Source organism: Xiphophorus couchianus, chromosome 1 (assembly GCF_001444195.1).
Source record: "Xiphophorus couchianus chromosome 1, X_couchianus-1.0, whole genome shotgun sequence".
NCBI lineage: Eukaryota > Metazoa > Chordata > Actinopteri > Cyprinodontiformes > Poeciliidae > Xiphophorus > Xiphophorus couchianus.
Genome location: NC_040228.1, coordinates 11455201 through 11469375, shown reverse-complemented (window position 1 = coordinate 11469375; position 14175 = coordinate 11455201). Strand labels below are relative to the sequence as shown.

At 38.4% G+C, this 14175-nt stretch overlaps 1 protein-coding gene across 2 annotated transcripts in view; it reads left to right on the top strand.

The window, feature by feature from the left end:
* The window catches only part of LOC114147675 (TOX high mobility group box family member 2-like), a 103172-nt gene that overhangs the window by 57305 nt on the left and 31692 nt on the right, over positions 1-14175 (top strand). The gene's annotated exons all lie outside the window — the stretch shown is intronic.

Genomic DNA, 14175 nt, shown 5'->3' with positions numbered 1-14175 from the left:
TAGAATAAACAGTATCATGACCATCAAGGAACAGACAAAGCTGCTTTTTAATTCCAAAGTTTAACCATCTCACAGAGATGCACTGGTCATCCAGCATGCCTGTCCACCTAAACTGGGCATTAATCAGAGAAGCATCCTGCACAAAATATTCACATTTTGATTATTTTTGTCTGAAGCACATTTTCCTATTCTAAACATAAAATAATTTATCCAAATGAATCTGACATTACTGGTGACAGGTTACACTAAAGACACAGTGCAAATGTTGACCATTGTGAGATTATTGAGGCCCTGGCACTGTTTCAGTCCCATGGTCAGTGATTTAGACACAGCCACCGCTCTGAGTGCTCCCAGCTGGTAGATGGGAACACATGGCAGGACATATGGCAGAATTTGGACCTCAAAGATTTGTTAATCCAGCGGCTCGGCCTTCTTGTTCCGACGAAGCATGATGAAGGTGGAGCCTTCGTGTCAATTAGCGCCTTGCCAAATAACTCAAAGCGGCAGCGGACAAAGCCCCAGGGCCAAGGACAGCAAGACCCACGCATGCAGCAACTATCTGTTTCTCACAAACACACAATTACAGTAATAGGAAGTGACATAATCTGAGAGACAAAGGACAGTTTTACTCTAGGTGATGGATTCTTTCACCATAACTCTTAATGCAGCTGTCCATGGTCATAAGTTTTAATTCTGTCATAAATCACTAAGTTCATCGACACTGAAACAAACACATTCTCTGACTTTCTCTGTGTGTTGTGATTTTGAGATACCTTCCTATAAACGTCTCACTCGTTGCAACTGTAGCTACAGAGAAGTTTTCTGTGAATATACCCTGCATCAAAGCCAGGGCAATATGTAAGAATTAAAAAAGCAGCAGTATGGATTCATACCAAAAGCTAATAGGTTTTTCTGACCATGACTCACCTTTACACCACATGCTTTTGTGGAAGACTGAGTGGTGCAATAAATGCGGAGACAAGATTTATTAAAAAACTTCCTGCAAGCAGCTCTTTGAACAATCTTACTTGAGAAGCCCTCCACCCTTCTTTTTCCTCCTTTTTCTTTAAATTTGTGTTACTAGCCCATTAAAAAGAATTTAATTACAACCGTAACTCGGAAAGTGCTTTCAAACAAGCCTTTGAAGATGTTAGGAGCAGCCAAAATGTCCTCACTGTACAAAAATGTGCTTACTCACATGATGTAAAATTTAAATTAGACCCTGCAAAAAACAGACAAACAAAAAACATATGGATGTGGACCTCACCGCAAACACATAAACACTCATAAACCTCCACCAACTCAGACACACACATGCACAATCAAAAAGAGAGTTCAATAAACACACACATATGGACACATGTGCTTTCATCCTACAGGATTGTATATTTCTTTGATGTTGGGATTGCGGGACTTTAACGAAGGGTCGAGTGGGGAGCTTTAGCAGCTTATTGTCTGCTTACAGCTCACATCACAAGACCGTAAAGTCGGTTGTTGTTTGCCACATTTCCTCGTCTGCCCCAATTATGTCACCGCTCGCGCATACGTGTGCTTGCTAATTGGGATAAATGTCCAGCTTTGTAGTTTTGCTGACGGTGCGGTCATGCGTCAATCACCAGCGCCCACTCCAGGTTTGCAGTGTTGTGTCAACAAATACCTTCTTAGTGGATAAGGCAATTTGGGCTTTTCAAAACATGTCAGCTGCAGTTGATGCTCTGTCAGCGCTGTCAAATAGGAGCTAACACACAAGCTGTGAAGAAACCTGGGAAACAGAGAGTTCATTGTTGGGCGTCTCTGTCCTTCAACAGAGCGCCTTCAATTTCAAATTTTATAGCAGGATATAATAGCATCGGTATAATACTACTAATATTTTTAAAATTGCCTTTTTTTTGACAGAAATGTTTTCCAGCTCGAATTAGTTTATTTTTCTCCTCTTTCGGACTATCTTAATGTGTTGCATTGCTCAGCTTTTGAGAAAATGAACAGAAGTAAAAGGCTCACAAGGGGAAACCTAAACATCACTCTGCCCAGCGACACTCTCCAGCTCATTCTGGGGCATCCCAAGGCTTTCAGTAGCAAAAACAGATAGAGTCACTTCACTAAGTGTCCTCCCAGTGGGACCTCAAAAGAAAGGCATCAGGAAGGCGTCCTGATCAGAGACCCAAACTTAGCTGACCTCGTTTTGATCTGAAAGACCTCTGGTTCTACTCGGCGCTTACTCGCACGTCTTAGTACATAGACAAACCAGAAATTTCACACCTTTTTCTTTGAGGTTCAGCTGCTTCTTTACCTTGATACCAGTTCCCACGTTGCATCAGATAAACTGCAACGGGTGACACTGGCAGGAGTTCATCCTGTAATCAGTGGGTTGCTCTGTCGAGAACCCAACCTTACATTTCATCCAAACACACTTTCCACTTAATGCATACAGCAAAAAATAAAATCTCATCCCAAAACCTAGTAACTTATTCGAAAAACATTTTGAGAGCTTATTTCTAACTACAAACAGTATTTGGGCCAAAAATGATGACACTGGTCTTGCTTTGACCTTCATTTAGAGGGAAGATGCCACACTGTTCAGCAGTCAGTTAGCTCCTCCTTTCCAACACCATGGCCTTAATTTTCTCTTGCAAAACTAACATAGTGTGGCAAATAAATAAATTCACCTTTTTTTTCTTCTTCCAAATTTACAACCATTGTTCTGCCACTCCATAGGTGCTCCAGCCTAGTTTGTGTGTCAACTGCAACCAACCCAAAAAATCCAGAACACACTAGTTGTCCCCCAGAATGATCCGAATGGTTGAACAAGCGATGTGTTCAAACACAGTTCATGCATATAATATGTGCGTTTTCTTTATGCTTCATACATAACGTTAGCATTTGCTATGATATGATTCAGGTTTTTCTGATTGCATGTATTAAATGTTCTGTGTTTTGTTATGGAGATCCAGGATCCTCTAATCTAATATCCCCTCCCCCATTTTTTTTTCTGCATGACTAGCACTGTGGTAAAAAACCTTTATTCCTTAGATCATAGGGCAATGCTCACAATTACTGTACTGCTGCACAGGTCAAGCATATTTTTGAAAGAAAGAGGCCATATGCTTTATTGCATATTTTAACAGTGTGGTCAGATACCAAGCCGAACCCGTACATGATGTGTGCCTGTGAAAACGGTGCATGTAGCCAGAACAGAGACTCCTTTGTTTGCATGTCTGGGGTCTTCTACAGCAAATGCACTGAGGTAGCAGTCTGACACAGCCAGAAGATTACATTACACATAACATCTCTAGGCTTTTAAAAAAAGAGCAAACCGCTAATCAGAAACAGCCTTAAAGGGGCTGTTCACTGTATGCTTGAATGCAGCCCATCCATTCAAACAAGATGTTTTTGTTTTTTTTTCCTTACTTTAAATATTGCATGTTTTCTTAAAAAAACATCCATGTGAGCTGCACATACGGAGCTGTGGGGCAGTTTGATGATGCTAATGTTGTTACATTTTGTTCATCTGTTAAGAGTTTCAAAATATAAGCAAATGTGTGGGAGTTTTCTTTGACCAGCTTTGTTTGTATCACCCACTCACAATGCTACGAAGGGACAGTTTGTTGAAATAAAGATTATTAAATGCCTCATTTATCCTGATGGAATGGAAATAAGCATTACAGAATTGCAGATCTCTCAGACGAACTAGCTGCAGATTTGATTAGATTAATAGGGCGTCATCGTTACCTCGAAATCACTTTTTAATCGGAATATACTTTCCAAAGTCGTAAAGGTTCCTTCTCAATCTACATCAGCTTAAATAGGATTAAAAAAAAGACGTGGCAGACTCATCATTCTTTACAGAATGCGAAACGTAAACACTTTCATGATTGGAATTTGTGAACATTTATTCAGACTCAATGAGAAAGTGAAGAAACTGGCAGTGTGCTCATTATCAACCCGTCACACGGATAAATGTGAAATAAGGCGGACCGCCGTTTATATTTCTGCAGTGCTGTTATAGCTCCGTGAGAATGATTGGTGTTCCTCCAACCACGCCAACACAAATTCTAATTTTGTTTAATAGGCAATGAGTGCCCTTCATTGGCTTTCATATCAGGCTTGATCAGTTTGAGTGGTTGTGCAGACTTGTTCCTAGATGTATATTTCTGGATTTTTTGGGCTGGCCTCTCCTTTCTCTCTGCAGTGTAATTAGTCCTCATGGACTCATGTGTCTTCATAGGTAAACCACAGGCTTAGACAAGTAGAGAATATTTGGATTAAATGAAGCAACATAGTGGTGGATGTTGAAGTAATGACAGACCACTACAAGTGCTAATAATGTGTCATTTTCTTGTTGCTCTTTGCAGGGTTTTGCAAGTGTTCAACTTTGTCATATTCTATTTTGTCTCACAAATGTATTCATGTCTTGTCTTTGGGCCATTTTAACATGAGAATATCTTTGAAGCTGATCCACGCCATTATAAATCTGACTGTATATGTATCGTAGTTGTCCTTAAAGATGAAACTTCTGCAGTCTATAACAGTTCTCCTTTCAGCATTCCCCTTTATTCACCTGCTCTGTTCAGCTTCCCTCATCCTGTTTTTCCCTATACATAGTCACCTACATGTGGGCCAGAAACTGTTATAGTGTTATTTGACCAGACTGCTCTATTCTATATATTTGCTGTCTCCTCTACATGACTTGACTGCAATCATGACTTCTTGTGGCTTTTTGTCAACAGCTTGTTTTGTTAAATTTGTGTCTAGGCCAGATTTGTAAAGTGCAGAACTAGTTTTCATGTCAACAGATTTCATCTCCTGAGTTTTGGACATCTGCAGCTCCTCAAGCGCTCGTCTGCTTTATGCCCTCATTTCCAGACATATCAATTTAAAGTTAGTTTTGATAGTTTTACAGTTGTACCATATTTTGAGTTTTGACTGATGGATTGAACAGTTCTCTGTGAGAAATCCACAGCTCGTGTTAATGGTTTCATATCAAACCCTGACTTCTGAAAGCAACCAGCTGCTCATTTTTCAGATTTTCTTGAGGAGTTTCTGAAACCATATCTCATTTTTCTTCTATTTTACTCTACTTTGTTTAGTCTATCACAATATACTGAGGTTTTGTTTATAACATCCCTTAAATGAGACATTTCCTGACTTTTTTTTTTTTTGACAAATCAACTTGAATTTTGAGGTGCTCATTAAAGGTATTTTGACTTGATCGAAATTGGAAGCAGACTTGCAGTATCTTCTTAGCATTTCTTCCTCACAGATTTTTCCGAGGGAACATTTTGTCATTTAAATCTACTTTCCTTTCTCCCACAAGGGATGTTTTTAGAGATGGTTGTTTATACACAAGTCATCCCTTGAAGGAAGTCTTCAAGCAAGCATAGACTAGCACAAAGCAAACTATTTAAAAATACACTATTATTTCTTTACTTCTTCCTCTTAAAACTTTTCATCTTTAAGCACACTCTCTTTGTGTTGTTACTGGTTAGTTAACCAAGCAGGTAGTTATTGTGTAAACTCAAGATAATTTATTCGTCACAAATTGACAATAAACTGGTTAACTGTTTGTTCATTCCTCTGCGATTTGTTTATTCTTTTTGTTTCTCTGAGTCAGAATTAAATTAAACTAAATAAAAGATGGATTTTCTTTTTAATATAGTAGAAACACTAGAAATAATCCCAAATTAAAGTTTAACAAAACGTTTGCATTTAGTACTTTTAATAAACTTCAGAATATTAAAAGCCGATTCATATCAGGTTGTCACTAATAAAATAAACTAATAAAAACACAATTGAATAGTTTTACTTTAAACTATAGAATTGGACAACTTAATACCTTAATAACTAAATAAAGCAAAGTGGTTGTATTTTCTCTTGGTGTTTCAAAACCATACAAAAAAAGTGATCATCTTTATAATAATTATAGTCTTAAGTTTTAGCAAAATTTTGATTATTTCAGAATGTGGGATACTTTAAAGTTTAAAGCATCAAGAATCGTATAGAAAATATAGGATATTGAACTAAATGTAATTTAAAATGGATATTAACTACCTTAACTTTGACTTGAATCAAAGTAAACTTGAAGCAAGGTTTGTTAGATTTAATTTCTTACTCTGTATCGCAGACAAAAGATCGAGTGAACTGTGACTCCCATCAGAGACAACACAATGAAAACTGAAAGTTAAAACGTTTTTCAGACATTCAGACACACGTTTTGTTCTCAGGACATTATGTGAGCCTGTATTTCTCCGTTCACTTTAAGAAAACATTTTTTATGCTTTCCATAATTTATATTGAACTGTACTGTGTTAAAAATAGAAATAAAACAGCACATCCATTTTATATTAACTATTTCAAGCACATTTGGTGAGAAAGGGATCTTTAAAAACAGAAACTGAGGCTTTCAGGATAATTACAACACAAATTCAAAATGCGGTGGGTGGCAAGACAACAATGCTCGAAAAGATAGAAAAAAATCTTCCTCTAAATACTGAAGAAGAAGTCAATGACCAAACCCAAAGGACAAGACATAACTTCAGGACATTTCAGAAGATTGTTTTAGTTTTCCTCGACATTCAGGACAACTCGTGTCTCACATATAGCTTGGTTTTCCATTTTCGGTATGTGCTTCTTATTTGGTGAATGAAGTACAAAATGGACAGATGGCTCCTTCAGTCACCTGCCAGTTACTCTTTTGATCCTCCCTTCTTTTTTCCACTATTGAAGGACAACTATCTCAGATGGCTCTGTCTAACAAACCATCTGGTATGTCACATTATGTAGCAGAAATATGTTGGCACTGAACCTCATTTAAAATTACAGACAACCATTTATATGTTTTCGTGAAACTTTGAACTACTTTTTTTTTTAATTTATAGCTAAATGAGTTAGTCTACTTGTTACCCTACAAAGTATCTTTGGCAGATTTCCTGCAAATGAAGAATATTTTTTTCTCTTTCAGGCAACATTAATCATGAGACAGGTGTTATTTGTCCTGTAGGACCATCCCACATTCACTCTTCTTTTTCCCTACTTTCATCCTTTTCTATATCTCTCTCTCTGAGTCAGAAACACCTCAGTTCACCTCGGCACCCAGTGTAGGCGATGCTGATGTGAAAAAGCACCATTACTTAATAGTGAGTCACAGTGCACCATTATACCCCCACCAGCACAACTGCAGCATTCTCCTAACTACCTAACACTGGCTCTCCCCTCCAAACCTCTCCATAGAAGTAAAAGTAAAAGTCTTCTCTATGTTTGCGTTATCGTGCTGCAAGAAAAAATAAAAATCCTAGCGGAATGTTTGAGAAAATGGAAGAAAAAAAAAAATTGAGGGTATAAAAACGCCAACACACATCTCACTGCTTCTTTGAGGATCCACAGACCCGTCGGCAAGGTCGTCAGAATGAAGAGGAGATACAACTTATTCGTTGTGTTTGACTCTTTTTTTTTTTTAAGAATGTGTGCAAACTCAATATCATAAAATCAGGCTGAACTTTTTTTTTTTTTTTTTTTTTTCCCCAGCTCTTAAACCAGCAGTGGTGCATCGATATGTGAAAACTGAGCTGGAAGAACATCAAAGGAACACATGAGCAACATGAACACCAATACTAAAGGGTGGGGGGGGAGTATTGTGAGTTGTAGTCAGAACCAGTGGTAGACCTTTTTATTTTTTTTTAGGTCAGTGCATGTCAGCCAATAAGTTCAATTATCATGGGTCTCTGAAGTGCAACAAGCACTGAACTCCAGTGTGCATTTGCAGAGCTGAAATAAATACTGCGCTGAGAGAGGAAAGACTTTATAGAAATTATGTAGACATTCACTCCAAACTGAATGTGATTAGGAGCACAGAAGACAGCATGGTAATCTGTGATTACATAAGAGGTCAACACTTCCCTAGTTCTTTAAGTCTGAGCATGCTCATGGACTGCCTCGCAAAAATGTTGATCCCACTTGCACCGTTTTCATATTTTGTCACAAACTCCAAATTCCGCTATTGGGATTTTCTTTTGTGACATTTGATGCAAGAAAAAATGCAAAATGTTTTGTGTGTATACTTGCATTTATGCATTTAAATATATTTATATGGAAAAAAGTGTGAAAAGTCAGCTCTTCGTCATCAGTACCTCATAGAATCAGGGTTTGCTGCAATTGCGGCAGCAAGTGTTTTGAAGCGTTTTTGCACATCTACAGTAATCTTTTTCCAATCTTCGGGGGGGGGGCGGTTATGGGTCGGGTGTTTTGTCAAAACTTCTCCAGCTCAGTAAGATCGGACGAGGTTCTACGGGTTCTCCCCGGGTTCTTCCTAAAATACAGAAAGGCACCATCTCCCAAAAACAGCAGCAGAAATGCATTCAGTGATTCATACACTTTCAGAACTTGAAACCTTGGCTCTATTTTGGTCCTGGTTTTTCTCTCTCTCTCTGTGTGTGTGTACATGCAGCACGATGCGCTGAGGGATTTAGTGGGACTAAGTAGTTTGATATTTCTATTGGTTTTTTTGCATATATTTTCTCTCGCTCTTTCCCTCTCTCCCAGTGATCTTTCTCATCATGTGGAGACCAAGGTCATGGCTGATTGAAATATAATAGAAGTGCAGACATCTGGCCTAATACTGTGGGAAGTTAAATCTATTTTAATGGCCCCTGCCGCAGTGGATTCTCTCTGATGCACTCTTGCGCTTCACTGACAGTAAATCACAATGTTCTCTTATTGCCCTGACTGGAATGAGGGCATAGAGAAAGAACAATGAGGGATCCACATCATTTGTTTTCACCCCCCCCCCTCTTTCCCTCACCGCTCCGCCTCCCATCAGCCCCCACTCCTCTCCGTTTGCGACTCATAAAGCAAGGAGCTTAAAGAGAGTGACATCATGAAAATAAAAATAAAGGGGATTATAGGCAAGCTATTGTGCCATATGTGATTACCGGGGCTTCCATGTTCCCTCGAGGGTGGATGGGTGACTATGAGACAACATATTTTCTTTATTCATTCAATTCTCACTAATGAATAAGAATAAGAAATAAGGCCAAGAGCACAGTGTTACACCCTTTGCTTGAAAAAAAGAAATTAAGTATTAGACCAGAACTCAAGAACCTTCTATTTTCTCCAATGTAAAAGATTTGAGATATATATATATATTTTTAAACTCCTTATCTTTAATCTATAACTGAGTTAAACCGCACTGACATAAACCTGGCCTCCTTTCACGCCTTTTCAAAGCACTTCCTTTGCAGCCGTGCTTTTAGAGATCACGTGCAATCCAGCGCAGGTCCACCCACATCTGCAATGGAGAGTCAGGTCCTTTTTACCCACCTAAATGAGATCTATTCTGATGTGACATTTGAGAGAATTACCAGCGCATGGGGGAGCAGGGAATAGGTTAGCTCATTCCTCTTCTATTGGCCAAAGCCCGGCACAGTCTACCTGTCCTTTACTGATGGACGTTACCTATGACCCTGGCTTGCTATTGGACGTGCTGAAATGCCCCCACCCCTCCGCACACACTTCACGTATCCCAGTTCTGTCTTTCTGTCTGCCAGCCTCGTCCGTTCTGCCGTTTCGTTTTCTCTCTATTGTGCCAAACCGTCTGCCTTTCTTGATACATCATCCAAATCGAATTCCCTGTCATTTCAAAGCTAGGTCAGGTAGCCTCTGTGGAACCAGCAGCTCATCGCTGTAATGATCAGTTGTTTGGCGCGCCTCGGCTAAGGCACCTATTGATGATGGGTTTGATTTCTGCCCTTTCTCTCCTCCGCGAGGCTTCTCTTTGAAGGTGAATTTTGAAATTCTCCATGAGATGCTTAAAAGAGTTACAGTCACTATGCATCCGTCTATCCGGAGCGAGCAGAGTGGACACGAAAAGCTTTATGTATGCATGACCAGCTGTCGTTTGTTGCTCTGTCATTTTTTTAAAAGAAGCATATGGCAGAATGACTTTCTATAGGACACTGTCAACTCATTCAAAGTTATAGATTTTCTTGAAACAATGGAGGGAGATCTTTTGGAGATTTTAGAAAGAGGAGATTGTGTGCATAATTTTTTATCTTCCTAATTCGTCAGACACATCATTGTTCCCTGATGAGCTGTCTTCTGCTAAACACCTGATGGGCCTCAAATGGCTCCATTGGAAAACTAATTGTTTCATCTCATTTGCTCAGTCATTAATAACTTGAAACAGAATGACGTTAAGCTAATATGTGTTTCTACAGAATGGTAACCTAAGTAGTGTGTATACCTTGAGAAAACTGTGTACAGTTTTCTCAAGGGCAAATGAAGGTCTTTATTTAATGCTTCATCACAGTATAACTCAGCGGTTTATATCCGTGTGTGTGGATCTGGATAAAGCTTGTGACTGATTTTGTGCAGTGTTGCTATTGGGTTATAAAGTACTGGGCATGCTTTGTAGGGGTACCTGGACTTTGTGCAAACAAAGCAAGAGTTGTGTCAACACCCTCAACACAAAGTCAAGCTCCTTCCCACAGCAAGTTGAGCTCCTCTTGTCACCAAAGAACATGATGAAGACATGGTGTCTTGTTGGGGTTACGTTGGAGCGTCGTCTTTGCTTTTTTTGCAGATCGTGTGGTTCTGTCCCGTGTCTTCAGGCCATGGTCTTCAACATGCACTGCGGCAAAGCGTTCAGCAACTCAGGGTTCAGTGTTTGTTCAAGTGAGGCTAGATTGAGTGGGGAGATGGATAGACAAATGCTGGCCCCATTCGAAGACGTCTATGCACGTACCACAGAGAGTAGAATGAGAATTGACTTGAGAAACTACAGTATGTATTTCCCTGAATAGTTGGATGAGTGGATGGGTGGAGAGATGGATGTGTTTAGGGTGTTGCCTTAAAACACATCCTCAGATGTGACTCAAATTTACTTAGTCATTGTGAGTTAACCTGTTAGCAGCTAAACCCATGACATACTCACCTGAGTATTGTCAAATAATTTCCATTTCATTTCATTTCAATTCATTTCCATTCATTACTTTTAATGCATATATAAAGTTCTAAAGTTGAGAAAAGCAAAAGAAAATTATCTTAAAATTTTGGCTTCATTATTTTGACATTTTTCAAATAAAATATATATTTTATTGACCTTAAAAAAAGAAGGGGTGTCATTTTGAGTTGCTGTTAGATTGTTAAACAAAAAGGTTATGTGTCTTTTTATACAGTTTAGGTACACAACTGGTTTCCTCTGTACATGACATTAATTGTATTAGCTTTAATATAGCGTAGGATTGGGATTCTGAGTTTTCAAATGCCTAATATTAAAACCCAGAACAAAACACCTTGTTTTGGACGTCACAATCCCAATGAATTAATCAATGATCCAAATAAATAAATAATCGCTCCTCTCAAATTGTGTGCTAAAATGGCTTTTGTCTCACCAATAGAACTCAAAACAAAGAAAATTAGATACAGATCGACAGACACGTTGAGTGGAATCTGTTGCTGCTAGAAGAGCGCTCAGATGGACGACATGGAGAAAAAGGTCTGAGGACAAATTTTGTGAACAGAACAGCTATTTGCATTGTGGGATGGTAAAAATAATTTCCGTATGCTGCTGTGTCTGAAAGTTAGGTCATATGCGGTCACAATAAAAGCCATGAGGCCTGCGTTTCAATAAAAGCAACCCGTGTTCATGGCGTGTTACACAATTTTCAAGCTCAAGTGCAAGTATAGATCTAAATACAGAAACAAACCTTATTCGCCTGCAGTCTGAGAGGGGTCTGAAGTATGTTGATGCTCAGAATTAACCCCAGCAAGTGTTTGAGGTTGTGCTGTGAAGAGTCTTTGTAGAGGTCATGGTGGTGGATCAGCTTCAGTCACAGTAGCTTTAGTTGGAACTGGATGAAAAAGGTTTTTACTTTGCAGAATGTTCGGCTTCTCCACCTCCAAATATGGGTTCTAGTTCGCCCTGGTGTTTTTTTGTATGTTTGTTGTGTTTTTATTTTTACATTTCTTCGTCATTATTTTTACGGCATCCTCAGTTTTCACACTGGTGAATATCATAGAATTGACTGTTTGTTTATCCTCTGTTTGATGAATTTCACCTTGAATAAAGGTTGGTTCTTCTAAAGCAGTGAAAAGTCATCCAATTTCAGACTTTACTTTCATTGCAGACATTTTTAATATTTCTAAATACTTACATCAGAAGTGGGTATTTTTTGTCCACCTAATTTAAAGATTAGTTATCAATGTTTTCTTTTCTTTTTTTTTTTTAGAAACAGGGATCACTTGAAATACGATGACATGCCTCAGATCAACATCTTTAAACTACCTATAAAAAAATGTTGTTTTGAGCTCCAGTCAAGGCTTGGCCCTGTTATGTTAATGCCAAAGAAAGAAAATTAGAGAAGTCTGCAGAGTCCTCGAAGGTCCTTGTGCAAGAAAAATGACAGATTTGCTTAAGTTTCACCTCAACGGAGGGGGGTTGAAGGTCACAGCGAGAGAAGGCTGAATCAACATTTGGTGTTTCTTTTTGACCCATTTTCTTTTATCTCCTCTTCTCCATGTCCTGAAAGACAGTATTTTTATGAATTATTTATCCATGTTGGAAAATGTTAAACTTGTGATGTCCTTGTCCTGAGTCTTATCTCCAAGGGCATCATAAAAAGCTGCAAAGAGGAAAAAATACATGAAAGTAACAGACGGTATGGTCATAAAATAGCCTCCCACAGCATTTAATTCCTACTACATGCAAATGTAGTAGAAGAAAATACCTCTCTCTCTCTCTCTCTGATATTGGATGTGTTTGACTCTTGTTGCCTCTCTTCTCTATACAGTAGAGATGTAGAGATAAGTGATGTAAACATACCTGTTTAAGTAGATTTGATACACACTTAAACATGAGGTAAAATCCCATAGATGTAAATGTATGCACATAAAAAGCAGACAAACTTGCTTTAATTTTTTTCATCATTAACACTCTTCAGGTCATACCACCATTTTATACCCCACTACTGCACACATGATGTTCCCATCCATTGCATATTACTTTATTTGATTTGGTAGCTACAGTATTTTTGATGGAGTGAATGGAGGTAAAAAAAATTGTCTCAGATAATCATAAGATGCCCAAATCTTGTGCAAAATTGTGTTTAGTTGTGCAGTATTTCATGTTGCTCTCTATTTCCATTGATGGCAATTTTGGTCCACAGACTCTAATGGAACAGAGGAAATTATAACCGCCAATAAAGCCAAAAGTAACCACACAACACTTTAAGCACCTTTTTTTAAAAAAAAATAAAATTTCTGAGTCTTTTGAAAGTACTGATGTGGTGAGGGGGCCAGAGCTCAGCTCACTCCTGCCTTACCAAGTGAGGTTTTCACAGGCCTGCATCAGCTGATTTGTATAGCGGCAATCCTGCTTTGTGGGTCAGCGGAGTGAGGTAATTATGGCGTGTAGTTCACGTGACCAGCTAACTCAGGATACACAAGTGTAAAAAACACTCCGAAATCCAACAACAAGATTGCTGCTTTATTATTATTTTTTTTAAAAGGGGTCCTGGGAAACTTACAACATAGATTTTATGCGCAGTGCAGATATCATTGCTGTGCAATAACCAACATATGCAGAATATAAATCAAAAACTGAGGCTAAAATTCATACTCACACCAAATAATGTCAGATAATATTAATGAATAGTAATAGTTTAGACAAAACATTGACTGATTTGATTAAGCTACAACATTCAAAAGGTAAGGGGGGGAATTGGTCCTAAAAGTCAGTGTAAACTTTGGCCTGCTTGTTACCATTACAATTGATACATCCTGCTATATTTATTATATATTTAGTTTATTTTAAAGTTGGACATTTATTCTGATAATCTCACACCCAAGTTAACAGTGCTCTTGTTTTAATTTAAGTATTAATTAAGAAAAACCTCTCGGGCATTTCAGCGGCAGTGAATACACTGTATCTCCACGTCAGAATTCAGTAGGTCTAAAAAATGTTCTTTTCACATATGAAGTCCAATGGTAGTTGTCCTCAATCAGTCAAATTCACATGTAAAACCCCTGATTTATATAACAAAGTGCCATGGTGAAAGGATTATGAGTGTTTCTGTTTGCTTAAATATGCAGGTATTGCTAGCCACACACCTATAACTAATCTTTCAACTATCTGACCTACTGGATGACCAGTGAATGCCGGATGTTAAACTGTTTAATACATTG